This window comes from Panthera uncia, assembly GCF_023721935.1.
Source record: "Panthera uncia isolate 11264 chromosome A1 unlocalized genomic scaffold, Puncia_PCG_1.0 HiC_scaffold_17, whole genome shotgun sequence".
Classification (NCBI taxonomy): Eukaryota; Metazoa; Chordata; class Mammalia; order Carnivora; family Felidae; genus Panthera; species Panthera uncia.
In genome coordinates this window covers 127,930,468-127,957,470 of record NW_026057577.1, presented here as the reverse complement: position 1 = coordinate 127,957,470, position 27,003 = coordinate 127,930,468, and the positions used below count along the sequence as shown (strand labels likewise).

The window sequence follows — 27,003 nt, the reverse complement described above, 5'->3', positions numbered from 1 at the left end:
GTGTGCCAGCTCAGACAAGAGTGGAGGTTTCTTTGTGCCCTTTCCATCCTCCACCCCTTTCTTAAACTAAATTTAGCAGGAGATGAGGAAAAAGAAATATGAAGGGGGACACCCACCACCCATCAAATCACATTTCCCAAACCTCCCTCATTCTCTACATCACTCCATGGTGACTGTGGAAGATAATCTATTGAGGTTTGGGAAGAAGACATTTGAACTACTCTATTAATTATTTTTGTCACGTATACTTTCAATTTATATTTTTGTTTGCTCAATACCATATATAGTATATTAGTACAGAAGTATATGTATATACGTTTCGAGGTTACATGCTTTACAATTTTTTGGAAGTCATTGTTCTACATGTTCTGAAACAGGAGCATTTTCTGACGCTTTCCCAAGGTTCTCGAATGTAGGCCTCCTCCCTGTCCTGATAGAGCATCAGAAACCAACACCCTTGTTCCTTCACCTTCTGCTAAACCTCTCAGACCAAGGCTTCCTCCAGAATTTACATCTCTGTGGCCACCAACCCCAATTTTATTTTTCTAAAAGAGCAAGTATAGATTCCTATCCCAGCCACAACATGTGGACTTCTCAGACACTCCCTGCCTATCAACTGTCCTACCTCCATGATCCATCCACCTCCTAGTTAAGGGACTAAAGCTGAGCCACTCTCCATCTGGACAAGCAAAGCTTGAGACCCCTGGAAAAGATAAGAACCCTGTATTAGTTGCCTATTGCTGCAGTAACAAATATTACCACAACTCAGTGGCTTAAAACAATACAAGTTTATTATGTCACAGTTTCATAGGTCAGGAGTCACTGGACTAAAATCGTTTCCGTAAGACTGGATTTCTTTTGAAGACTCTAGGGGAGGATTTGTTTCCTTGCCTCTTCTAACTTCCAGAGGTCACCGGCACTCCTTGGCTCAGAGCCCCTTCCTCCAGCTTGAAAGCCCTCAGTGTAACATCCTCACAACTCTCTTTCTCTCTGACTTGTGCCTTACTGGCACATCTCCTCTAACCCTCTTGCCTCCCTCTTCTAAGGACACTTGTGATTACACTAGACCCACCCAGATAATCTATCTCATGATCCTTAATCACATCTGTAAACTCTCTTTGCCATATAAGGAATATATTTACAGGTTCTTAGGATTGGAGAGTGAAATCTTTGGGGGCCATTATTCTGCCAACCACAGATACTCTCTCTGGCAGGATTCGTGAGTTAAATCAGCTGAAGAAGGAAGCTGCATTCACCTTAATTCCAAACTTGGAAGAATGGAAAAAAAGTATAATCCCAGAGTTAAAGAAGATTCTCATCCCAGTTTTCCCAATAACAAAGCTTTATGATGTTAGGCATGTTATTTAATCTCCTTGTAATTGCTTTTTTGCCTGTAACATGGAGAAAATATACCTTGAATGGAACATAGAAATGCAAAACTACCTAATGATAGACCTCTAGCAGGTGTTAAGGTTAGTTGACCCATTCTGATGCACAACTCCAATCTCATGTAATACTAAGTAGCAATTGTATGGTATTTCCAAACCATCTTTCTTAATGTACACAACAACCCATGAGTTCTACCCCATCTCCAAACTGGAGTCCAATGAAGGTTCAGGGACTTACTCAGTGAAAAAGGTAGCAGCAGCAAAGCAGGGACTGCAAACGAACCATTTTGACTCCAAGTCCTGCGTTTTTCTATTCTATATAGCATCCTTCTTATTTTCTACTTCTGGTCACCATACTGGTTAAAAATTAAATATTTGGCCAAAATAGATTGGTGTCTGGGAAGTGAGGCATATTGCCCACTATCTTTGTGAAGTTTGCGGAAAAGCAAAACAGATGAGAAACTGTAGGCTCAGGAAAATATTTTCTCTCTGGAGCTGTTAGGCATTTGTAACAAGTTGTTAAGGCAGCTTGGCTCTTGTGAGTGTATGGCTGGTGCCAATTTGGAAGCTTTTATAGGTCTCTCGTTCCCCTGATATTATTGGCTAAACCAGTAAGTGTGGTTAATTTTCGATGTAAAAAAGAATCATAACTCTGAAAATACTTGTGAGAATTAAAGAAACTCCAGAGTTTCACCTGAGGATTTCTTAGTAAAAGAATCAACTATAAGAAAGAAATCTAATTGCCTGCCATCTTAGTAACTGCATAATTATTTCCCGATACTTAATGCTACAGAAAATAAAGAGAAGTTTCTATTTGTTTTTGTTCCTACTTGGGATTATTAAGGTGCAATGTAACCATGGCCTGATGCTTTTTGCCCTTGGTGATGTAAGATGCTGTGCTATCCATTCTCCCGGCCTGGTGATTAACAGGCCCTTGACTTGGATCCTGTTATGACAATTAGGATTGAGTGGTGTCATCTGTTTCATAATTAAATTCTATCTTCCATATCCTTTGAACACTGTATTGGAGTTTAATTGGCTGATGCTATCTCTGCTGCCACTGTGGCTTGTCTGCACAACAAAGTCAAGATAACAATGATCCTACTCATTGCAGGATACCCCAGTTGAAAAGAAATTGCTTTCTCTTTCACACGTAAATGACGTCCCAATTTAGAAGCTGTAGTTAAGAAGGCTAGGGCCTCTGTATCCTTCCAAGTATTCATTCATTTAGGATCTCCATTACAAATTAAAAGATCAACTCAGTATACATAGGGAGCAAGTCCTGTCTGACCATTTGATAACTTCTCCAAGAAGACCCAGAGAATGCACAAAGGGATGATGGATATTGTGCACAAGACTGTGCACAGGCTTGTCTGTGTAGCCATCACAGACAGAAAAAAATCTCCCCAAAGCCTGGCTCATTCCCGCTCACTTGCCAAGGAAACATTTTCTCTGAGTATTAAACTCTTTACATTAAACACCATCAGAATACACTTCCAAGTTATTTTTTAAGACTACAGAAGCATTAGGCTTCCTCAACAGGCATGTCTCTTGTTTCATTTTCAAGAAAGCAACAGAAGGTGTTTAAGACCATGAGGTAATGTACTTATGAAAAACAAGAGAAGAAACTTATAGGCAAATCAAAAAGAAACACATGCTCCATGAGAAATGGAAACTATGTTATAAAATAAAAGGTTTTAAAAACCATCTGCAGGGTAATCCTGACTATGTTCCCAAGTAGCACAACAAATCCATTCAGTCAGGTCAAAATCAAGATCATGCTGATGGTATATTTGAGATGCATACAAAAGTGCCTTAACAATATAGTTAGCATACCATTCAGGTAAAAAAAGTTATATTTTAATTAATAAAACTGTGGGGGATTTCACGAACTGTGAATGAAAAGATTGCTGTGAATATTGGTACAAAATACTTAAAGCCACGTTAAGACTAACAAACTTCAAAATTTAAGATCTACGCGTATACAGAATATGCTGGAAGCATGATATGCTCTTTGTAATCTACTTCTAATCACATGATTATATTTTAATTATAGTTTTCATTTGTTGAAAGTGTATTCTATTGCAATATGTTCCTTTTCTTCTGGGTAACAGTCTCTATTGCCTTATTTTCATCTGTAGATGACTCAGCCTATAGTGATTTAAGGGCCAACTGTTCAAAATTTTTCAACAGTTTACTCATGGTGCAATTAAAATTAACATACATGCATAAAATTGATACTTTAAGCAAATCTTTGTGTATCTATACAGTGGTTTAGAAATAAGGAGAGAGAGGGGCACCTGGGTGGCTCACTCAGTGGAACATCCAACTTCAGCTTAGGTCATGATCTCACAGTTCATGGGTTCAAGCCCCACATTGGGCTTTGTGCTGACAGCACGGAGTCTGCTTCAGATTCTCTGTCTCCCTCTCACTCTGCTCCTCTGCCACTCATGTGCACATGAACTTCTCTCTCAAAAATAAACATTAAAAAAAATTTTTTAAAGAAGGAGAGAGAGTTGCCTCTTTCTCTGGAGGCTGCTGGATTGCATCTTCTTGGGTTTTGGGAACTTCTTTTCTTTTCAATATCTTTAGTAGTTGGCTATTCCTTTGGACCAGAATTCCCATGAATCATATTTTAAAAGATCCCCAGTTCATTTTGAATATTACACGTGTGCTTCCTTTGTAGCTGCACTACTGACATAGAGAGACAAAGGGGCATTATCATGTCCAGTTGTAGAACTCTGCCTTAAAAGGAAAAAATATTCATCCAGGAAGGAGTGGTAGTAAGCCTTCTATAATTATATATATTTTTTAATCACCCTGATTTGTTTCTCTTGTGCTACAGGAATTCTTTTGTATCTTCCCATTCTTGACCTCTATGTCAAATGACTTTTTCACACTTCACAACTTAGACATTACCATTTAACTTCTACTTCTGGTCTCATACTACTTTGTTTCCAACTCTTTAATTAGAAATGGTTAATTTGACTTCTTGTCTTAAGGCAAGGAGAAAATGAGTCTTAAACAGTACTAAGCTCCCATAAATATTTCACTTTATGCTAATTCCTGTGCTTCCAGCTGAACTGTTTGAAGTTCTCAAAAAAGTGTTTCTGTTCCCCTCAATTAAATACATAACTGGAAAACAGTAAAATAATTATCAGTTCTATTACCTGGCACTTCTTTTCCAAACCTTAACTATGGTCATTTAAATTTTTCCTTCCACCATGAATGTAACCCAAGCCCAGCATGTTGGACACCGAGTGCCCCGGCTGAAAAACTAAGACCAGGGCTTTGGAGAAATCTTGGAGCTCCCTCAAGTGGACACATGTTTAATGCACCCTTATCCTCAGGAAAACATTTTTGGCTGCACCTTCTATCCAGGACAGAAACATTTAACTATCCCAGATTAGAAGCAGAAGAGGTGTCCTCTTTAAGGTTGAAATATTCCAAAAATAAACAAAAGTTTGAACTAGTTTGCCAAGTAAATGAACATGAGTGGCCAATAAAGAAATATCAAGTCAGGCTTTTTGACTGTTGATTTTGCTGATGGGAGTGTCAGTTGGAATGAATAAATACATTCTACTCACTCAGATAAAATGCCAGCTGTTGAGGAAATTATAAAAGTAACATTTATATAGCATTTATACTATTTGCCAGGCACTAAGAGCTTGACATATATTAGTGCATTTAATTCTCACAGCATCCCTCTGAAGTAAGTACTTTAATAATCTCCATTGTACAGATGAGGAAACAGAGGCACAAAGAGGTTAAAGAACCTTTCAAAGGTCACAGACAGCATGCAAATTAGGCAATCCAAAGTCCACTATGCCATACTCTTAACATGAAATGAACAGATGAATATACACCTACATATACATGCACGTGTAATGTTTATATACATACACATGCACACATATATACATACACACATATTACACATCCACACATACATATGCATGCTGCACACACATATTGATATATACATGTACACAAACATACAGAGAGACTATATATTTTAAGGAGTATATTTTATACCAGAAAAGTTATCTTATAAAGTATAAAAGCTCAGAAAGGAGAAATGTGTTATAAAACTACCAAACTTATCCTATTTCCTTGTTATTACTTATTGTTACTCATTACAGTTTCTGGTCATCTCACCTCCTAGTGGCCTTTCTCTATTAAGACTGTTGGGAGTTTGCTTCCTCCTATGGCCATGGCACTTGCTGTTTCCTCTGTAAGAAAGTTCCACCAGTTTTTCCCATGAGTGGCTCATCATGATTCCAGTTTCTTCACAAAGAGACCCTCCTTGACCCTACATGAAACAGACCCCCCACCCCCGTAACTCAGTATCCTTTTACCCAGTCCATTTTGTCTCTAACGGTCTTATCAATGATCCAAAATATATTACTTACCTATCATTCATTTGTTTATAGTCTGTCTCCTCCGCCAGAATGTAAACCCCACAAGGCAGGACTTTGTGTCTGGGGCATAAAAGGAACTCAAAAATAATTCTCAATAAATGATTAGGTTATTAAATTTTCAATTCTGATGACTTTTAAGTAAATGGAAAGTTATGGTGATAGTCAATATCTCAAAATTTCTTTTTCGTAACGCTATTCCTTTTACAGTGTGTGCTTAATAAGTATTTTGATATAATATTAGATTTTAAAGTCTAGAAATTTATAAGACTCTATCCTAATAATAATTGCAATTAAGGGTATATTTTTATTCTTTATTAATATCTTACCTTGTCTGATGTTGTAACAAAAACTTATGACACATTATTTCTAAATATATGCAAAGATTATACTAAAATAATACCAGAAAAGGAAATATGTGACTTTGTACATTTCTATACACTGGGATAAAATTCAAAGGCTGTGTCTGTATTTTTTAATGGATTATGAGTCTTATCACATATATTGAATGTATATGTGTCTGCTAATTAAGTCACATCTTTAAATTTAGCAAAACTATTACAGGTTGAGAATGGGAATGTGTCCATAGAACAAAGACAACAAATGAAAGTTACTAGGAGCTAAGATGCTATTTTCCTAATGTCTGCCATTCAGAATCTTATCTAGAAGGAAAGGGAAAGTGAATGGGGAATCACATTCCAATCCACCACTATTTTCCATGTCTACTTGGGGATCCCACTGTAAATCACTTAACAATGGCATTGCTTCGTTTCTACTTCTTTGTTTCACTTCTTCTGTGACAACCCTTCCCCAAAACCGGCCATGTATTTGGTCAGAGTTTAGAGAGATAAACGTGTCTTTTTTTCTAGGCTCCAGGCCTACTTTCTTAATATAATGACAATTACCCCAAATTTATACACATACATGCACATATCTATAATACATACATATACGCATACATATACATAATGCATATAGAATCACACATATGTGTATAGATCTGCACACATACATATTCTCTTTATACTTATAACTTATATATAGTTATATATATAAGTATATATAGTATACTTATAACTATATATAGTTACAGTCACATATACTCTATAGTTTTGAAGTTACATAACAATTATTTTCTTGCCCTATTAGAAAGTTAGAAAACTTCCACTTTTTCAGCCAATACATTATATCAGAGACAACAACAACAAAAGAATAATTTTGTGATTTGAGTTGCTTCTTTGCGCCCATATATTTATAAAGAAATATTGTCCTGAGGTTTCATTTCAGAGCCGACAGTTTTATTGCTATCTGCCATCATGGTACATTTAGAGTTTTCCTCTATTTGATTTCTACTATTCTCCCTTATTCTTCTGTCTCTGGTTTGCCGTAATGACAGTGAAAACTAACTGCTCATACAATTTCTCTGCAAACAGCTACTGGACTAAGTGAAGGAAAATAACACATTTTATGCATGACTGATTGCATAAACCCTTCATTTTGGAGAAACAAGCCTCAAATGGGTAATTTATTTATAGAAATGAAAACCAAACAAATAATTTCTTGTTTTCAAGGAACAAATGAAAGACAATCTCATTGCCAAATATATTTTCTTTTTTTTAATCCAAAACAAAATGCCAATAACTGAAGATCCTATAACACAAGCAAGAAGTTATAGTGAGCTTCTAAAAAAATTAAGAAAATTGTATAATTTAAATTTAATATAAATACCTGTTTTTCAATTTTGTATTCCTTTGATCAGAAGAAGGGATCTGTGGACCTTCTGGGACATTAGTTCACCTTATTTGTATTAATTTATGCCTATTGTTTGTACTACAGGATAGATATTTGCAGTTTTATTTGCTTTTAATTGCTAAGAATTTTTTTTTCCATTCATGTTTTGAACAAAAGAAAACATTTGCCAGGCTCTTGCATAAGAAGCACATGTCTAAAAATACATAAGAATTTATCATGAAGTATAAATTTTATTAATGGTTCAAATATAAATAGCAAGTTTGTGCTTTGGCAAATGATTTTTCTTTTCTATTTTCAATTGGCCAAATGTAAGTAATTTTCTTTAATCACAGGAAAATTAATGGGAAAAATTGAGACATCACTAAATAATGATAGTGCTCACACCAATTACCCTCAATGTATTTTATAGTTTACTAATAACCACCTCAATCAAGGTGTCTTTCACTGAAACAAATCACTCAACTTTATTTCAGTTATAGTTTATAATGACCCATTGAAGTATAATATACTCCCCTAATTAAGAAGTGATGTGAACGCAATGTGAATGAGGCTGATGTGAAGCAGGGGGGAAAGAGGCCTATTTCTATCTGATCTACTTAGTATTCAGGGGTACACAGCCTTTCCCGAGCTCAGCCGTGTGGTGAACTCATTGCCACATATTCTGTCCTACCGCAAACATCATTATATCCTCTCCCAATTTTTTCAGCTAGCCTTGTTGTTTTTCATGTATGCCTTTTGGGGATAAAGAGGAAGGCTCTGCTTGGAAGGAACCCCCCCTCCCTTCTCCCCCTGTCTCCTAGTGTCATTTTGTCCTCTATACTTGAATGTGCTGGCTATAAACCTGTTTTGATAAGCAGAATTTGAAAATCTGGCCTCTTGTGCTGGGATTTCACATCAATATTTGTGCCCAATATCTGAATGGAGAAGAGGGTCCCAATGCACCGTTCTCTCCCCTAACTGTATTTCATCATAGTTAGTACCTTATTCAATGTGATTTCAGATGCATGGGGAGTACTGTGGAATCATGCTGATAAGATGATAAAGAGCAAAATTTATCTCATTTCAGAAGGAAATCCACTTAGATTTGTATGTTTAAGAATACATTGCCATTTAGCTATCTTATATTTTTAAACACGCAGAAAAATGACTGTTTGGCAAGGTAGCATGTTTAAGAACAAATGAACCCAGTTTGTTTATTTAAATCTTGTCTTGTTCCAGAGAGGATTTAAGACAGCTGAACAAAGTAGGTAAGCATATCGAATAACGTTTAATAAGTGGTTAGCAATCAGAAACATGTTGGAAAGGAATGAATCAGGCACAGGGTTTAGGGTCTATGTTATCACAAGGCAAAAAAGATCCCTGGGTAGGCTCCCAAGAATGTTATCTGACCTGAGCAAATCCGTGCCCCCAAAAAGGATGGTGTCAGCAGATGGTGATAGCCACATGATTTCCCACACTTGATCATCACCCCAGAATATAATGGCATTAACATTGAATCATGTTCTCCACTCACTATTCATTTATTGTCCCGAGAGATCATACTTCAAACTGTTCACCTCAGGGTCAAGGGCAGGCTGGAGGCAGAGAGATCCCAGTCTCTTTCTTACATGTGGATGTTTATTTCTTCCAAACAGTAATAAATTGAACCTCTTTTTTATATTTAATCTCCAACCCTGAACTCGGCATTTTTGATACGTTGGTCCTGGTCAACCTTACCCATATAATTAAAAATTGACTTCTCATTCCAGAGACAGAGGTAAGAGAATGGATTCGACCGTTTTTTCCCCAGTATTTCTTTGCATGTGAAATATGTTCCACACCTGCATCCTTCTCTTCCATGCAATGTTCTTCCTCTCACATTTTCTCTGGGAGACAAAGCAGAGGAAGCCACAAGATTAAATGGGCGCTTAAGTCACAAGATACCAAGTCCATTTCTGACCCTCGTACTGCTCGCTGTGCAAACATGAGCAGCTTAGGCAACTTCTTGGAAACCCCCGAGTCTTAGTTTCCTCATCAGTCAATGCAGATGGTCATGTCTACCCCACAGGATGGTTGCAAGAGTTAAAAATTCCAAAGATTTTTCCATTTCCTCTCGCAATGCCTGGTGCAGAGAAGGTGCTAATTCTTTCCTTTTCTCGAGGTTCTTCCTCTCCCTGAACACTTGAAGGGGGAAAAAAGAGATACTCTGAAATTAGGACCACCTAAATATTTACTCAAATATTCCTGTATTTGATTTTTTAAATAAGTAATAAATTGATTTTTTAATGGAGGCTTCATTACATAGGCATAATTGATTGAGTCATTGGCCATTGGAGATTTTTCAAATTATCTTAAACTTTAAGTTTAGAGATTTTTCAGTCTAGGATGTAGCTGTCAGGTAGTAGTCGCTGGGTTTAAGATAGTCAAGTTCTATTGTGGATTAATAATTCAAAAAGAAACAATCAAAAGGGAAAATTATCTTGCTATTGTAGAACACTGTGCTTTCAGGCTGAGAACTGAAATGAACTCCTTGCAAAGTACTATTTTAAAGAAAGGCCATACAGAGGAGTGGCCTTCAATCCCTCTCTGTTCCCATACTCTCCAACCCCAACACGGTTTGGCTTGCACCCAAATTCAGAGCAAGCTATCTCGGTTCAGTTGTCCTTCTGAAAGCAGAAAGAACTCTTTCTAAATTCTGCTTCTATTTCTCTTTTGTTTTTACCGTCGCATATCAAAACAATTCCTGTAATTGTTTCTTGGCAATAAGTAACAACGAAGTGAAAGAATTATACGTCTTGGGGCTCCTGGGTGGCTCAGTTGGTTAAGCATCCTACTCTGGCTTAGGTCTTTATTTGGCTGTCCATAGGTTCGAGCTCCTGGTCACCACCCGTGTGGGGCTCTGTGCAGACAGCTCAGAGCCTAGAGCCTGCTTCAGATTCTTTGTCTCCCTCTCTCTCTCTCTGCCGCTCCCCTGCTAGAACTCTGTCTCTCTCTTTCTCTCTCAAAAATAAATAATCATAAAAAAGAGAAAGAAAGAAAGAAAGAAAGAAAGAGAAAGAAAGAAAGAATTACATATGTCTTAAAGACAGTGAAACAGTGACTTCTGAAGTAATGACAGACACAAGATTTAAATCTTTGAAAGTGCCTCACAGTCCTCTGAAGGAGCTCACTGAGGTTTTCTATCATCTTATATTTTTCTTTTGGTTGAACAGAATTGACTCAAGCATAAATAACCAAAACAAACAAAAAGATTTCTTGTTTTATTCATTTATTTAATTACCATCCTAATATTTCGATTGCTAATATGTAATATCTTAGCTGCACTAAAGGTAAAATAAACTATAGAAGGATCTAGGAAACTATCCAGTCTTTCATAATACTGTTTCAATGTAAAAAAAAATCATTCTAATTGAGAGAAAAGTGACATAAAAATTTGAAACAGAGCCTACTTCAAAGTTTGGAGCTACTTATATTGGTTCATGTTTCTACAGGGATAAAGTAGAATTCAGCGTTGGTATGTAAAGCATCTTTACTTTCATTAGCATGACAGAATCCCTTAGAACAGCACTGTCCACTAGAAATATAATAAAAGCCACATATGTAATTTTACATTTTCTAATAGCCATATTTTAAAAAGTAAAAAGAAACAGTAAGATTAATTTTAATAATATATTTTATTTAACCCAACAGATCCAAAGTATTATCATTTCAGCATTCAATCAATATTTTTTAAATTACTAGTGATGTATTTTACCCTTTTATTTTCCCTGCCAAGTCTTCAAAATCTGGCATGTATTTTATCCACATCTCAATTCAGACTAGCGACATCTCAGGTGCTCGATGGAACCATGTAACAAGTGGCTACTATATGGGTCATCACAGCTCTAGAAATGTTTGCCTGTTCTCTGTGCTATGACTATATCAGTTTTTCCCTAAAAAGTTAAAAGTTAGTCTGGGGCGCCTGGGTGGCTCAGTCGGTTGAGCATCTGACCCTTGATTTGGGTTCAGGTCATGCTCCCAGGGTTGTGGGATCAAGCCCTACATTGGGTTCCATGCTGAGTGTGCACCCTGCTTGGGATTCTCTCTCTCTCTCTCTCTCTCTCTCTCTCTCTGCCTCTCTCTCTGCCCCTCCCTGCTCATGCTCTCTCTCTCAAAAAAAAAAAAGATTTGAATTTCGAGTCATAAATTTATTTCTCTATCTACATTTAGGAAAAAAATTGACACACTTAAGTAGCCAAATGCCCAAATGCAATTTTGACTGATGGTTAGAAGATCCATGCTGGTTCTATCCTTTATAAAATAATGGGGTATGATATTTCCAGTTAGGTCATCTATTTCAACATTCCATAGATGTGTGGTTCTAGAAACCATAACTGTTCCTCTTTGGGGCATCACAATGACAGATACCTAATGAAATCTGCTAAATGTGGAAATATGGGGAAAACAAATAGAATCAGAATTTTATAGCTTCAAAGATCCCTAGAGGATATCATCTCCAGCCCTCTTATTTTACAGTTGAAGAAACTGAGGCCTAGAAAAATGAAGAAACTTGCCAATGGCCACAGAACTTATTAGAAACACAAAAGAAATAGAAACTAGATTTCTTGACTGGAAGTTTAGATTTATTTCTTTGAATAATGAGAATTGACTTACTCATTGCTCCCATACTTTAGGTGATTACCAAATCCATATTTCTTTTTCTTAATTTTTTCTAAATTCATTTTTGAGAGTCAGAGAGTGAGTGAGGGAGGGGCACAGAGAGAAGGAGACACAGAATCCAAAGCAGGCTCCAGGCTCTGAGCTGTCAGCACAGAGCCTGACACAGGACTCGAACTCACTAACTGCAAGATCATGACCTGAGCTGAAGTCAGATGCTTAACCAACTGAGACACCCAGGTGCCCCCCAAATCCATATTTCTAATCTCTATTTCGGAAGAAGATTATTTCTCCATTTATATTCAGAATTTTTGTATAAAATTTAGCTCATCAGAAATCATTGATATAAAGATGTGCAGTGGTATAAAAAAGCATTTCCTAGAAGTATATGGAAACAAATATTTATAAATAAATGGCTAATAAACTCGCCTTTGGAAGCAAGGTGAACTTAGGGTCTGCTCTGATTGTAACAAAATGTGGGACTTGCAGGTGCTGCTTCTCTTATCCACATGGGCAGTTTAAAGGTGGCGCCTGTGATGAAAAGTGAAAAATCTGACAAGACAAATGCATAGTATTCATTTTAAAACTCACTTGCATAAAAGATACATATTAGAAGAGTCACAGAGGAATCTATAGCTCTTTGGCATTGGGATGAAACATGCATTCCTGTTTCACTGGAAATTCACTTTATCAAGGGACGGTCTGCCCTCTCTCTAGTCCAGGGGAAAAAAAAGCACATGATTTTCACACAGACAATTCTTCAAATGGTCTTTTAGATAAATGAATAGAATTTCACTTTCTCTTTTTATTCACATCAATTCATTACTTGTGTTTTTTTTTCTGCAAAAGGGGAACTGAATTGGAGCAGCAGGTCTCAAAGTATGGGCTGATGAACACTCAGTCCTCTGGGGTAAAAAAAAAAGCGGGGGGCAGATGTAGAAGTTTGGGAAATTGTGCTCTTGGTATTTCTGTCCTGAGCTCCAGCACATACTTTAGCATCATAGAGTTTAAGAAAAGTTCTGTTAAAAAGAAAGAAAGAAAAAAAACTCTTCTTTGTTTAATCCAGATTTACCCAAGTGATTTGATCATAGAGAATTTTTTTCTTCCTCTGTAGCATCACTAAACATCCCATGGAACTAGATTCCTGTGGAACACACTTGGAGGAAATTTCCTGTAGGAAATGCTAGCTTTGTGTATTCTTCCTTCCAGCTGGGGAAAGAGGGAGAAGCAAACACAGTGTGCCAGACCACAAACATTGGCTCATGGAGGGCAAGTGAGGGAATATTTTCACCAACATCAGCGCCTGAGGCATCTTGACCTTCACTTAGAGACAAAGTGCGGTAGGGCACAGCCAGATCATTTAGGTCACTTTTAGAGCAGAAAATACAATGCTAAATAAATGAGACCTCCACCTTATATCCCACAAAACTCCAGCAAGAATTCCTCTTTCCCCCCTCCCTCATGAAAACCTCCATCTTCTCAGACAGCCCACCAATTGCCAAGAAGAAAACACAGCAATTTTTGTTTACTAATATGAAACTATTTCTCCCACAATTATAAGTCATAATGCTAGGATTCGTTCTCATCATTCTCCATGCTCATCTGGCAACATAGAGGGAAACGTAGAGAGCCTGTGACGATAGTGTCACTCTAACCTCTGTTTAACAGAGTCGAACAGTATGAAATGGTTTTCCATTCCTCCAGTTGCTACATTCTCACATGCTCTGTTGAATCTCTTTTCCCCACCCTATTTATCTTGGGCAAATTCCATAACTTTCTGGTTGCCTTGCTGTTTTATAGGCCAGGCTAGTTCTGTCCAGTTGAATGTTCCAATGGCAGGTCTGAGCTCAACCTCTCTCGCTGCCTCCATCGCATTTAGGCTGCAGTGCCCAGAACATGGAGGGGAGACAACCTATTTCCCTCCTCCTCATTACCACCAATCTTCTGGTTCTCGATCCTCATCATCAAGTGCAGAGATGAAAGAGATGGACAAAGCAAGTGTCTCTTATCATTCTGGCCATGGTGTCCCTTGACCATCAACACTGGCTGTGTGGCAGACATTTGAGATAAAGCTCTCCCATGAGAAAGAAACAAGTGTGAGTGTTTCAGGCATCCAACAAGGGCCCCCCAACTGCAGTTTCCTAGGGTGAGAGATCCTCTCTGGCTCAAACTTTTCCAACCTTTGTGTTTAGATTTCTTTGTGGTCTCTTGCTGTTTGGATCTCCTCATCCAGAGAGCATTCTTATTGAATAGAATAGAGGCATAAAGTCCTGTGGTCAGACTTTCTTTTTAAGTGTGCCATTGACTCGTGGGACAATCATGCTTTAAAGGGGTTTATAATTAGTTGAGGTAATGCCGGCTGCTGTAACGGATAAATCTGAAATTGTCAGTGGTTTTACCCAAAGGACATTTATTCCTTTTTGAAATAAAGCCCAAAGAGAGTGTCCTTGGACTGACGATGATGTCTTCTGATAGCCTGGCTCCTTCTATCTTATAGCTCTGCCCTGCTATAAAGCCCTGGAATTCTCAACGTTCAGCCTCAAAGGAAAGAGGACACAGAAGATTGCACAAGAGGTTTTCACAGGCTAGGGCTGCAAGTAGTATATAATGCTTTCTTCACAATCCACTGAAAGATCCCAGTCACATGCTCACTACTAGATGCAAGGCAGGCTGGAAACTACAATATAGCCCTGTACCTAGGAGGAAAAAGGAAATGTGTTTTGGTGATATCACAGTCTCTGCTATAGGGCTGTTCCACTCTCCTTTTACTTCTTTTACCACCTTCCATGGCAAGACTGTCACTTAAGAAAATACCTGGGATCCTCTTACCCCCTATTATAGAGCACCAACTCCCCCCCGCCCAAATAATCAGACAGAATCCCACAACACAGTGACATCTTATTTCCCTGTTGGCCCAGTGGCATGCAAAGCCCAATAACCAGGTGGCAGTCCCAACATTCAATTAAATGGACCTATTGTTATGTCCCTTAGTGGAGGCGATTTTTTTTTTTTTTGCATCATGAGATCTTTAAACCAGCAAAGCCCAAGTCTGTGAGATTGAGAAATAAAATATTTATAAGTGAAATTTAGATGTAATAATGAGAGCTGCCATTCTACTCCAGGAATTCTATTTATGGAGAAACTGCACCATATGCTATTCACTAGATTAGAGCATAATGGAGGACAGTGATGCGGTCTCACAATGATGTCTCCCAATTGCATCTGTAACTGAGTTTTCAGTTGGCCAACTCACTCTTCTTTAAGGCCAGCTGATTCAGGATAATTGGGTAAATGGTAACATCAGAAAATCCCATGGGCATTCACCCATTGCTTGACTTTTTTTAGGAATTCCTTTTATAGGAATAAAAGAAGTTTCTTATTCAGAGCAATATTGGGTGGCTTATTATGATGACAGCAAATATGGCAATGTTAAGTCCATGGATGGCAGTAGCAGCAGAATCATGGCATGCAGGGGAAGCAAATCTATACCCAGTGTAAGTGCCTACTCCAGGAGGGAAGAGATCTGATAGAATTGACCTGCAGCCAAGTTGTTTCCAAGTCCTCCTTACAGAGTGGTAAGAACTGTTTTGGATTTTATACCATGCTCGTGCTCAAACCTGGAGCTCTGCTACATCACTTTAAAACAAACCAATATTTTATCCACTCTCTGTTCACCATAATCAAGTATAAAATACATTCCACTTTCCTCTTGACTTCCATTAAACCCCCATCGTGACTAGTATACCACAGTGGCATCTGGGCCCCAGGATTAACTTCATCTCAAAGCCAGTGTCCACATGCCCACTACAATTCAGTTACTGAGTATATAGTTGGAACAGTAGTTGGAACAGATAAACTCAAGAACTAAATCTCTACATTAGCTCCCTGATTCCTGGAATGGGAGCATTGTAATAGAAGGAGTCAAGTGGAAGTCAAAGGAGATCCCTCTGTCTAACAGAGTAAACCAAAAGCAATACCATCCCAGTGGAATTTCAGAGAGAGGCCACCGCTAACAGTGTGAAGACTTTGGGATCTCTCTCTTTCCTTGTACACAGTAACTCTGGTAAATAGTTACAAGACCCTTAGGGAAGGCTGGGTTCTATAAAAAGTCTGATCTCAAAGATTTCAAGCCTCTTCTTCATTCACAGTTACTAGGTCTAGGAATTGCCTCAAGTCTTAGAATTTTGTTAAAGGCTTGGTCTCTATATGGGGTGAGTCTGCTTGCCAAATCTGGAGTCTATCAGCTCTACAGATCAAGGAAGACCTTAGCAGACTATTTTAGTCCTAAGATCTCTACGATCCAGTAGCTGCCACCAAAGATTTCCACAGGTCACCACTCTGGCCGAAGTGTGTATTATGATGCCATGCCCACCTTGTCTCTTGAAGCCATATACTGCACCTTGCCTCTACCATCCTGGCAGCATACAATCACCACGGCAACTAAGAAGTCCATTTCAATAGTGGCATCACCACATTCATCACCAGCCTACAGAGAACAACCCCATGGCCCCTTGCAAGAATGCTGGTATATTTTCTCAGTATATGAAGGAAAGGAGTATTCTCTGGGACACGTAGAGGTAGCTTGAAGGCTGTCTAGTTAAGGTGGGTGAATAGTAAAAAAATATATCCACTTCAACTTCCTATCTCCCTAAATCTTTCAGTTCCTTCTATTATATTATACCAATGAATCTCTGGCCTCTGAACTTCTTTCAACACTGGCAATGGCTGAAGCCACTTTTGAGTTAACCAACCAAACACACAGAACCAAGAATACCTGGTAAGTGCACACATGCTCAGTCTAAACTTGTGTTCCTCCTTACCTGCTATAAAACCCTTAGAATCCATTCAAGCACATATTCCTCAAAATCTTACAGTTCTTTTCTGTGAGAGACTTCTTCTCTTGGATCTGGTTTTGTAATTGGCCCCATGGAGGCCCAATGAGGTCCACTGCTGGATACAGGTCTAGAGGCAGTGATGCCTGGTAAGGTGGGGACATGAGGAGAGCTGTCATCCCCTTGCAGGGTAACTATCCAGATTTGGGGTTACTAGGCTGTCTTTAAGCAAGATTATATCAGTCTAACAGACAGAGGAGGTGCTGCTTTTTCTAGTCAGGAAGGCACAGGGATCAACGGGGGTTTGGGAATATTCAGGTCATCTGAATCTTCAGTGTCTCAGAAGATTTTAGTGAAAATAGCTCTTTCAGTTTCTTTGCAGCCCCCTCCTCCGTAAGATCCAGGCCTGAGTCCCTAAGGGGACAAATCCAAATGGCAGCATCATGCTGTGCTCAGAATTGTCCTTCCCATGTGATGGCTGAGGCTTCATTACAGGTTCAAGCTTGTCTACTTGACACTTCCCTCCCTGAGGACAATTTCTCTCCCGGGAGGCATCATGGTGCCTCATGCTCACAGACTCTAGGCAGACTGACCCCCAAGAGTCTGCCAGGCACATCTAGACCAGTTGCAATCCCAGAGGTAACTACAGCTCATGCTCAAACCTGGAACTCTGCTATACAACTTTAAAACAAACCAGTATCTTATCCACTCTCTGTTCAACATAATCAAAGGCATCTCATGAAAATGTGCAAAGGAAATGTTTGCTTCAGATTGCATTTACAGGGTTGGCACCAAGCCTATAAATATCGCTTTTCGAGGAAAAAGCTCACAATGTGAATTTGATAGTCTTAAAGTTCATTTCTTTTTATGACAGTTTCAGACTGATTTTGTGCAGACTTGTTTTTATGGTCAAATCAAACTCTAAGTGCCCAATTACCTGCCAGAGAAGTTAAATGTGTTGCAGTGACTTAATTTTGATGACATGCTTCTATATTTTTAAATTTAGTTATCATGGGGAGTTTGCTTATTTTACCTAATTGAATTAAGCCAGATTTGTGTATAGTAAGGAAGAAGACTCTCCTTAACCCAGTTAAAACTCAGTTACCAAGATAGCATGGGCAACAAGGATGTGGGTTCAACTCCCATCAGGTGCTGAATTCATAAATGGCACGAAGGCCAGCCTCACCAGGCGGAGAAAATAAAAGGGGATCAGAGTGAGGATTTCAAGGGGAGATTACTGGCAGGCTCTGTCATAACCGAATCGCCACCCTCCTTTGTAGGAGGGTCTGCCACCTTCCCATCCTAAACCTAATCAAGAGAGACTTCAGTATTAAGAGAGACATCCACGGGACCACCCAGATTGTTGTGAGAGGTGCCCCTGCAGCTGGGCGACACAAAGGGGGCCAGTTCCTGGCTCACGCTGGACACAGGGAGAGCAGGCTGTCAACTGGGGTCTGAGAGAGGGACTACCTCACTATTTGGGCAAGAGACCTGGGGCATTCCAAGGAGTGTGTAGGGATATGTATGTGAGTGTTTCCTGGGAACACATGTAGGCCAAAGGGAAAAGAACCAGTGGAGGAGGGGTGGTCATCAGGCTCTATACAATAGAGCCTCCTGGGGGAGCAAGGTGACCTCAGCATGAAGAATATAAAAGTGTCCAGATGCCGTGAATAGTCCTCTTAGGCCATCCTGAGTAGACCATATAAGCCTGGAGCAAGGGGGCTGTAGAAGAGGGGCCAGAAGTAAGAAATCTCTTAGTAGCCCATCAAAGTGCCCCAAGATAGGAAAGTCCATTTTAATAATATACTTGAGCCACACGGAAACATCAGCTTGAACAATTTGACAGGCCTAGAAAGCATAAAGTACTGTCCCATTACCTTACCCTTCCTCCCTGCTAACAACTTCAATGTTGACAGGAGGCAGGCACTGAAGCTAATGAATTGGGGCCTCAGGACTGGGAGAGTGGGAACAGCAAAACCCTGTCCCTTTCTCCACCACGTACTTCTAGCAGGAAGCAAGCCCCAGCTGAGAAGGGAAGATTTACAGTAAGACAAGTTTGTTTTGATCATCACACATGTATGACACAGAATTGAGACAATAAATAGCCCATCTATGAAGTAATAAAGGCCAAATATGTCATGGGCCCCAACAAGTATATATTACTTTCATTGCATAAAATGTAAACAAACAGTGGGAGATAAGTTTAGATTTGATTTCCATCCTTTCCCCAATTATTAGGGGACCATCGCAGAGTTTGCTCTTAATCTCCCTCTTTTTCCCTCTCTCTCTTCTTCCCTCTATCTACCTTATGGGCCTTTGACCAGGATGAAATGTTAACAAGTACCACAATTATCTCTTTAATTTCTTCAACCTATGTTTCCCAGCACAAAGGGTTGCAAAGGCTGATGGTGAACAGAGGACAGACTCTATGGGGTTTTATTTTTAAGTTGGATAATTGTTTTCAACATTGGGGCATATGTATCCCTTTGAATTAATATTTTTGTATCCTTTGGGTAAATACCTAGTAGTGCAATTGCTGGATAGTAAGGTAGTTCTATTTTTAACCTTTTGAGGAACCTCCATACTATTTTCCAGAGTGGCTGCACCAGTTTGCATTCCCATCAACAATGCAAGAGGGTTCCCCTTTCTCCATATCCTCACCAACACCTGTTTTTTCTTGTGTTGTCAATTTTAGACATTTTGACAGGTATGAGGTGATATCTCATTGTACTTTTGACTTGTACTTCCCTGATGCCCAGTGATGTTGAGCATCTTTTAATATATCTGTTGGCCATCTGTATGTCTTCTTTGTAAAAATGTCTTTTCATGTTTTCTGCCCATTTTTTAACTGGATTATTTGTTCTTTGGATGTTCAGTTTTATAAGTTCTTTATATATTTTGGATACTAACCCTTTGTCAGATATGTCATGTGCAAATATCCTCTCCCACTCCATAGGTGGCCTTTTAGTTTTGTTGACAACAGCCAATTTACGGAATGAGCCCAAATGTCCATTAACAGATGAATGGATAAAGAAGATGTGATACACACTCACACACACACACACACACACACACACACACACACACACACACACACAGAGGAATATTACTCAGCCATAAAAAAGAATGAAATCTTGCCATTTGCAACAACATGGATGGAGCTAGAGAATATAACGCTAAGTGGTCAGAGAAAGACAAATACCATATGATTTCACTCACATGTGGAATTTTAGAAACAAAACAGATGAACATGGGGGGAAAAGGAAAGGCAAACCAAGAAACAGACTCACTCACATGTGGGCCAAACGGGTGATGGGCATTAAGGAGGGCACTTGTGATGAGTACTGGGTGTTGTATGTAAGTGATGAATCACTAAATTCTACACCTGAAACTAATATTACACTGTATGATAACTAACTGGAATTTAAATAAAAACTTGAAAAAGAGAAAAAAGACTTAGATAGTTGTTTAACCTATCAGAGTGACAGAAGGCTGAGAACTAATACAACTATTTTATTATTTATATCATGAAATTATTTATTTATGCAACATTATTGTTATTTATTTGTTTATTTATTGTATTGATTTATTATTATCTTGAATTTTTACTTACAAGAAATGTTATTTAGCCTCAGCTGAGACCCAGTTGTCTACATAGCAAGTCACCCAAAGCATGTTATCTTCCTCCCCACTTAATCTGCAAAATTACCCGCAAGTTTTCCCAAGATTTATAGAATGAAATTCAACCCCTACTGAGCATATACCATAATCTTTAAGCAACCCTCCTGATTCTAAGGCTATCTTAACATTTTCTTAAAGGACACCAACATAGGGATGGGGAAGGGCCAACATAAAGTGGCATATGTTTTACCATTTAATACATTTTACTTAATTTTTTTCACTAAGAAATAAATTTTTTTTCTCTCAATCCCCTTCCCCTTCCCCATTGCACCCTATTTCTCAGCCAAATCAGCCAACATTTTTAATTAAAATGGCAAGGATAATCCATAAGAGAATACCTACCCTGACTATGTTTCATTTTGGAATGAGATGGAGTGGTCAGAGAAAGAAAGCTCTGCCTACCATCAGCACAAGGGCACTAGGAAGCAGAGTTAATGGAAATCTGAATTGTCTGGTTTTTCTGCAGTGGGCCCCAAGCTGGCCATTCTTATGCCCCACAGGTACCAGAGGCCAGGCAAAGCCACAGTGTGAAGGTAACACCAGAGCATCAGATTTACAAGATTTGAGGGGCAAAAATGAGTAATAAAACAATTTAGATCTATTATTGAGTAGAATACAAAATATGCTGAAATGTTTAAAATTGAAGGCTTTAATAAATTTCACCCATTCGGTCCTGCTCTCATACCTCTGAGGGATCTTTATTCAGTACATTTCCGCAGAAAAGTTTGAGGGGCAGTGAGCCACCATATCTGAAAGTTATGATGGAAAAGAAAAACATCTCCAAAGCTTTCACTCCCTCAGACCTTCACCAAAATATGACCTAGTAATAGCTATCATGTATCTACTCCCTCTGTACACCCTGTCATTCAATCTCCACATTAATACCCCGGGACCTAAGTATGACCATCCTCAGTTTAAAAGTGAAAAGGCTAAAACGTTAAAAGGCTACCTAACAGGTCCAAAGTCATATAAGTAAATAAAAATTTCAACTTATACCTGGCTGATTCCAAAGCCCAATCTCTTAGCTGGAATGCTGTGGCTACTTCTATCCGGTGACATATTGGTTTTCTATTCCCACACCAACTGGAGAGGATTGCCTCAGACAGCCAGGGATGCTGTGGCAGGTGGCTTGGTGTCTCACAGGGCAACAGCAATAACAGTCTTTCATCAAACAGATAAAGTGCCAAAGTCATTTCTCTTTAGTTATAAGCAGTAGGAAATGTCGTGCATGCAGACAGCAATCTGTTGAGCTATGAAAAGTGGCGATTCATTCTATTTTTTAGAAAGTTTTCACAAAAACAAATATTCTTCAGTTGGTGGGAGCATTTCAAGACATGGAAAATTTCAAAGCACTTGTTTGTAGAATTTATGACCTAAGTTTCATGATACCTCCTATCTTGTTCTTAGGAGGTTTTCAGATTTATACAGCGTGGCTTACTCTAATTGTATTAGAAAATTTAAAGATCCTATAAAACTGACCTGCAGCCTAAACAGATATAACCAGGGAAGACAGATACAACCGGAGAAAGAGCGGTGAAAGAGTATTTTGCTAAAATCTTATTCTAGAGATTTTTCCATATGGTACTATGTAGTTTAGTTTTTTAAAAAACTAAAAGGCTGTCTTACATAAACAAAGGTGCCAAGTCAACATAAGGAAATTGTTTTAAAGGTTTGAATTAAATATGCATGTTATATATTTCTTCTTTTAAGCAATTACACTATTCACTCTGGCCTGGGAGGCTTTCTTCTTAATGATATTAAAACGAGGAAAAAGATTCATTGGCATGAATATGATATTTAACTGTTCAAATTAAAAGCAGACCTCAAAGCAGTCTTTCAAAGAAAGTATTTGAAATAACTTTTCTGTGAACTAAGCTGGTAATGACTTGGGGGGAAAAAGCCACCTCTCTGTCCTTTTTCCACTCCTATCCAACTACTCTGGGCCAAGGTATTCCCTGCTAATCATACATATTTTATTTTCATCCAACTTACCTGGCACCTTAATTTAAAAAAGAATCCCATAGTAAAGTACTTACTCAACACGATGAAAGTTCCCTTGCTTGTGCAATTTCTATTTCATGACAGCCTTCACTTTATACAGTTCTTTTCATCTCCTTACTTTAAGGACTTGGTTTAGACTATAATTATTCTTGAGACTCCGGGTTAACACAACCATTAAATCTTGGATAGGTGGATGATAAATTGGAGGCTAACAAGTTGTACTGATCTTTTTCTGAGAATTCTTCTTGTTTGAACTCAACTACCATAAAGCAACATGAAGAAATATCTACATTCTGGAAAGCAACACACACACACACACACACACACACACACACCACACAGGCACGCACACATGGGCATGCACACCATTATACTGCCCTTCAAAATTTAGATACTATGAAAGATTGTGGATTGTCTCTTGAAAATAATTTCTATTGGCCTTTTGGGGGGTTATTTGGGGGAAAAATTTCTAAATCAGTACATCATAGTTTACAAATTTCACATTTGGTGGCTTTAACCATTTTTAAAAAGATCTTCATCTTCCCCTCCATCTCTCCAATGGAAAATCATTGAATCGGTGTTCCTTTAGAATAAAGATAACATGGGGATGCCTAGGTGGCTCAGTCAGTTAAGTGCCTGACTCTTGATTTTGGCTCGGGTCATGATCTCATGGTTGGTGAGACTGAGCCCCGTATAGGGCTCTGTGCTGACAGCACGGAGACTGCTTGGGATTCTCTCTCTCCTCACTCTCTGCCCCTCCTCCTGCTGGTGCTCACATGCAGAGTGTGCTCATGCTCTCTCTCTCTCTCTCAAAATAAAGATTTAAACAAATAAATATAACATGGAATTTAAAGGGCTTTTCTAGTCTATAAATAAAAATCCTTAAGTAAGATTATTTTCATCTTCATTTTCAAAAATGACACTTCAGAACTTTATCAAAAATTCCAGAGCAAGCAAAATAAAGAGTGTACCCAATTCTCTCTTTTCCCATATAGCTGAAAGTGCATTTTATAGATATTTCAGTCCATACCCATCAAAAAAAAAATTCTGGGACAAAAATCCGGTATTGGGGGCCTTTAGTGCTGATCCTTTGCATCTTAATTAATGGTTGCCCATGACCTGGTACACCAAGTATTGCACTTCTGGCATTATTTGTAGTTGGCTGAGATTCAATTAATTGAAATTTTTTGCTGTTGCTAAAGAAAATGTGAAACAGAGTATTTATAACTACGGATACCTGATTTTTATTTACAGTCATCTGAAGTATCAGTGACAGAGTTGCAACATCTTCTAAGGTTAGGATGTCAGAAACACTTGACTCTCAAAGATGCCTTTACAGTGTTTAAATATATATCTATACATATATATTAGGTACATATAATATTTTCTTCATAGGAAAAAATACTAATTTTACAAAGAAATTCTGTGTTTTGGAAAAAATAATCAGTCACATTAAAGCCCATTAATCAATTGCTAATCAAATAATTCCTGATCCTTCAAATGTAACTACAGCTGAGTTTGACAGTAGTTTATAGGACTAAATTATATTTTGGCTTAGTTTTAATATCCTGGGAAACTCACTTCATAATTGGTAGGTGTGCAAACATGCTGGCACTTCAGGTTCTTATTTTATTAGGAAAAATTCATTAGGAAATTCTATTTCCCCTGCCAGCTGAAATTACAGAGCAAGTCAGTGGCATGCTTAAGTATCAAACATGCTTTTTTCTAGATATAAAGTTTTCTTCTTTAAAAGAGGGATGTCGGAGGGCGCCTGGGTGGCTCAGTCAGTTAAGCATCCGACTTTGGCTTAGGTCATGATGTTGCTGTTCATGGTTTTGAGCCCTGCACTGGGCTCTGTGCTGACAGCTCAGAGCCTGGAGCCTGCTTCAGATTCTGTGTCTCCCTCTCTGCCCATTTCTCTCTCTCTCTCTCTCTCTCTCTCTCTCTCTCAAAAATAAACATTAAAAAAATTTTTAAAGAGGGTTGTCTGGGTGGCTCAGTCAGTTGAGCATCGGATTTCAATTCAAGTCATGATCTTGTGGTTCCTGGGTTTGAGCCCCGCATCGGGGTCTGTGCTGACAGCTCATAGCCTGCAGCCCACCTGGATTCTGTATCTCCCTCTCTCTCTCTCTCTTCCCCTCCCCTGCTCATGCTCTGTCTCTCTCAAAAATAAATAAATATTTTTAAAATTTTTTAAAGAAAAATAATATATAGAAGAAAACACTTTTTGTTTTGTTTTTTAAGTAGGCTGCCTTTTATGATATTTTGACTTCATGTTTTTTACTAATACTAAGTGGCCCAAAGACTGCAGATTGTTCATATGTACTATTCTTGCACTGCATAAGATCAGTTCTTTGTAAGCAATGAATGAGCTTACCAAAAAGGATACTACTCATATTCAGTGCCTGTTTACACGGCAACATGGTGAGTGTTCTACATACTGTATCATATGTAATTTTTATAACAATCCCGTTGAGGCTTAATTTAACTGTCTTGATGGGCCTGGCCATGCCCATCAGTGGAACCTCAAGTAGGACACCCAAGGGAGACCTGCTCCTAAGTCACTGTCGCTTCCCAAACCAGCACAGGTTGTGGCTTCTTACAGGATTTGAGAAATTTGGTGATCAGTTTCAACACTAGTGGAGTAAACTACAATAGGACTGTGTGGGTTATGCTATGTAAGAGAATAGGCTTCTTAATTATGGTAGAGATCATTAATGGGATATGTGCATTTTCTTTCTCCAGAAGATTTCTAAGTTAATTTGGGTACTTTTTCTTCCAATTTTTCATAAAGCTACTGAGATAGGGTATATCCAAGAAACATTGATTTCATTTTGCTTTTCTAGTAAATTATCAAATGTTTACTAATATCAATCTTTACTAACATAGCCAATCATGGTTTACATTCATACATGAGAAAAATTAGGATTCTAAAAAAAAAAAATAAAGTCAAAAAGTTGGTGGCATATTAAAATGAGAACTAAAAATTCAACATCATCAAATTTTTTTTGTCTACACATTATGCTTTTTCTATTAAAAAGCATTTTTCTGTAGCTTTAAACAATTAAAAGTCCATATTAGATGCCAACTGAACATTCCAATCTTCTACCATGGAATAAATAAATAGATGAATGAGCACTACAAAGTGCTTGATTTGATGACTGCAGAACATCAAGTAACAACGCACAATTATTTTGAACAACAACTTCCAGTGGGAATTAGCTTTCCGCTGGCCATCATTGTGTTCCGGTGCCCCATTGTTTATAATTACACATGTACACTGTAACAGCACAGTTGTTAAATTAGAAATTGAACTTCTTTGACAACTGCACTAAAACTTGACAAAAGATGAACGTGATTTTTTTTTTTGTTTCCCTTCCTTTTCTTTCACTTATTTAAACATGTATTAATTAACTTGTTCTGGCAAGTGTTTAGTAAACATTGAACAAGGGCATTTCTTTAGTGGTATAATTAAAATTCCCTCTTAAAATGTTTTGCATGATATTTTATGCACAATTTGACTCAAATAAACAGAGGTTCTAATTAAAGTTTTTAAATGAAGGCAATCAAAATTGATAAAACATCCAGCAACCCATTGAAGCACATTGTCTTCCTGTCTGTGAAGGTTTAATTTGATGGTCAGTTAACATTAGCCTGGATTAGTTAAAATGCCACTACCTGCACAGACCTCCTTCAACTTTAGTACGTCTCAGGGAATAAATCTTTAAATGTTGCAGTACCCCTTTACGTTGTTATACAGTATTTATTCAATTAAATGTCTTCTAAGTTATTACACCAGGATATTATGAGAAGCATCTAATTTAGGTTATGAATCCTCTGCAGATAAAATGTTACATAAAACACATTGAATGAATGAAGCTATCCAAACATCAAGTGGGGGTTCGATTATTTTTTCCCATTAAAACTTGGTATAAAGAGCTACACAGCTATAAATAGTGCTACCCTTTTGGGTGAGAATAGCATGTAGTTTTCAGTGCTAACCGGCAAATGTCCAAAGCACATAAAAACACCTAGATCATTATCCCTTTTGCTTGCTCACTCGCTCTCTCTCGCCCCCCACCTCGTGTGTGTGTGTGTGTGTGTGTGTGTGTGTGTGTGTGTAGTCGGAAAGATGAAGAAAGATGGAAAAGAATTCATTTTGCCTAGAACGCATTGATTGACCTGAAGTGAAAGATATTTTAAGGGAAGCTTCAAACTCCCCATCTGTAAATTATTCATACATTTTCCTTTTAGTGATGCTGTAAACAACTCCAAAAAGCAAAGTTATGAATACAA

At 38.2% G+C, this 27,003-nt stretch overlaps 1 protein-coding gene and 1 long non-coding RNA gene across 5 annotated transcripts in view; one reads left to right on the top strand and one right to left on the bottom strand.

Moving 5' to 3' along the window:
- Positions 1–8,829: 8,829 nt before the first annotated feature.
- On the bottom strand, positions 8,830–19,113 carry LOC125934687 (uncharacterized). Its single transcript, XR_007461491.1, has 3 exons — positions 18,908–19,113; positions 12,619–12,724; positions 8,830–9,707 (listed from the first exon to the last, which is right to left on the bottom strand). It is a non-coding gene; the product is annotated as an uncharacterized LOC125934687 (long non-coding RNA).
- Positions 15,441–27,003, top strand: part of CDH6 (cadherin 6) — a 74,627-nt gene continuing 63,064 nt past the window's right edge. The window contains exons 1-2 of one of the 4 annotated variants that reach the window (XM_049648250.1): positions 15,441–15,768; positions 16,855–16,970. The gene's annotated coding sequence lies outside the window, so the exon portion shown is untranslated. Of the gene's footprint in view, positions 15,769–16,234; positions 16,796–16,854; positions 16,971–27,003 lie in introns of those variants that run through there. The other 3 variants (XM_049648247.1, XM_049648249.1, XM_049648248.1) reach the window with 3 other exon arrangements.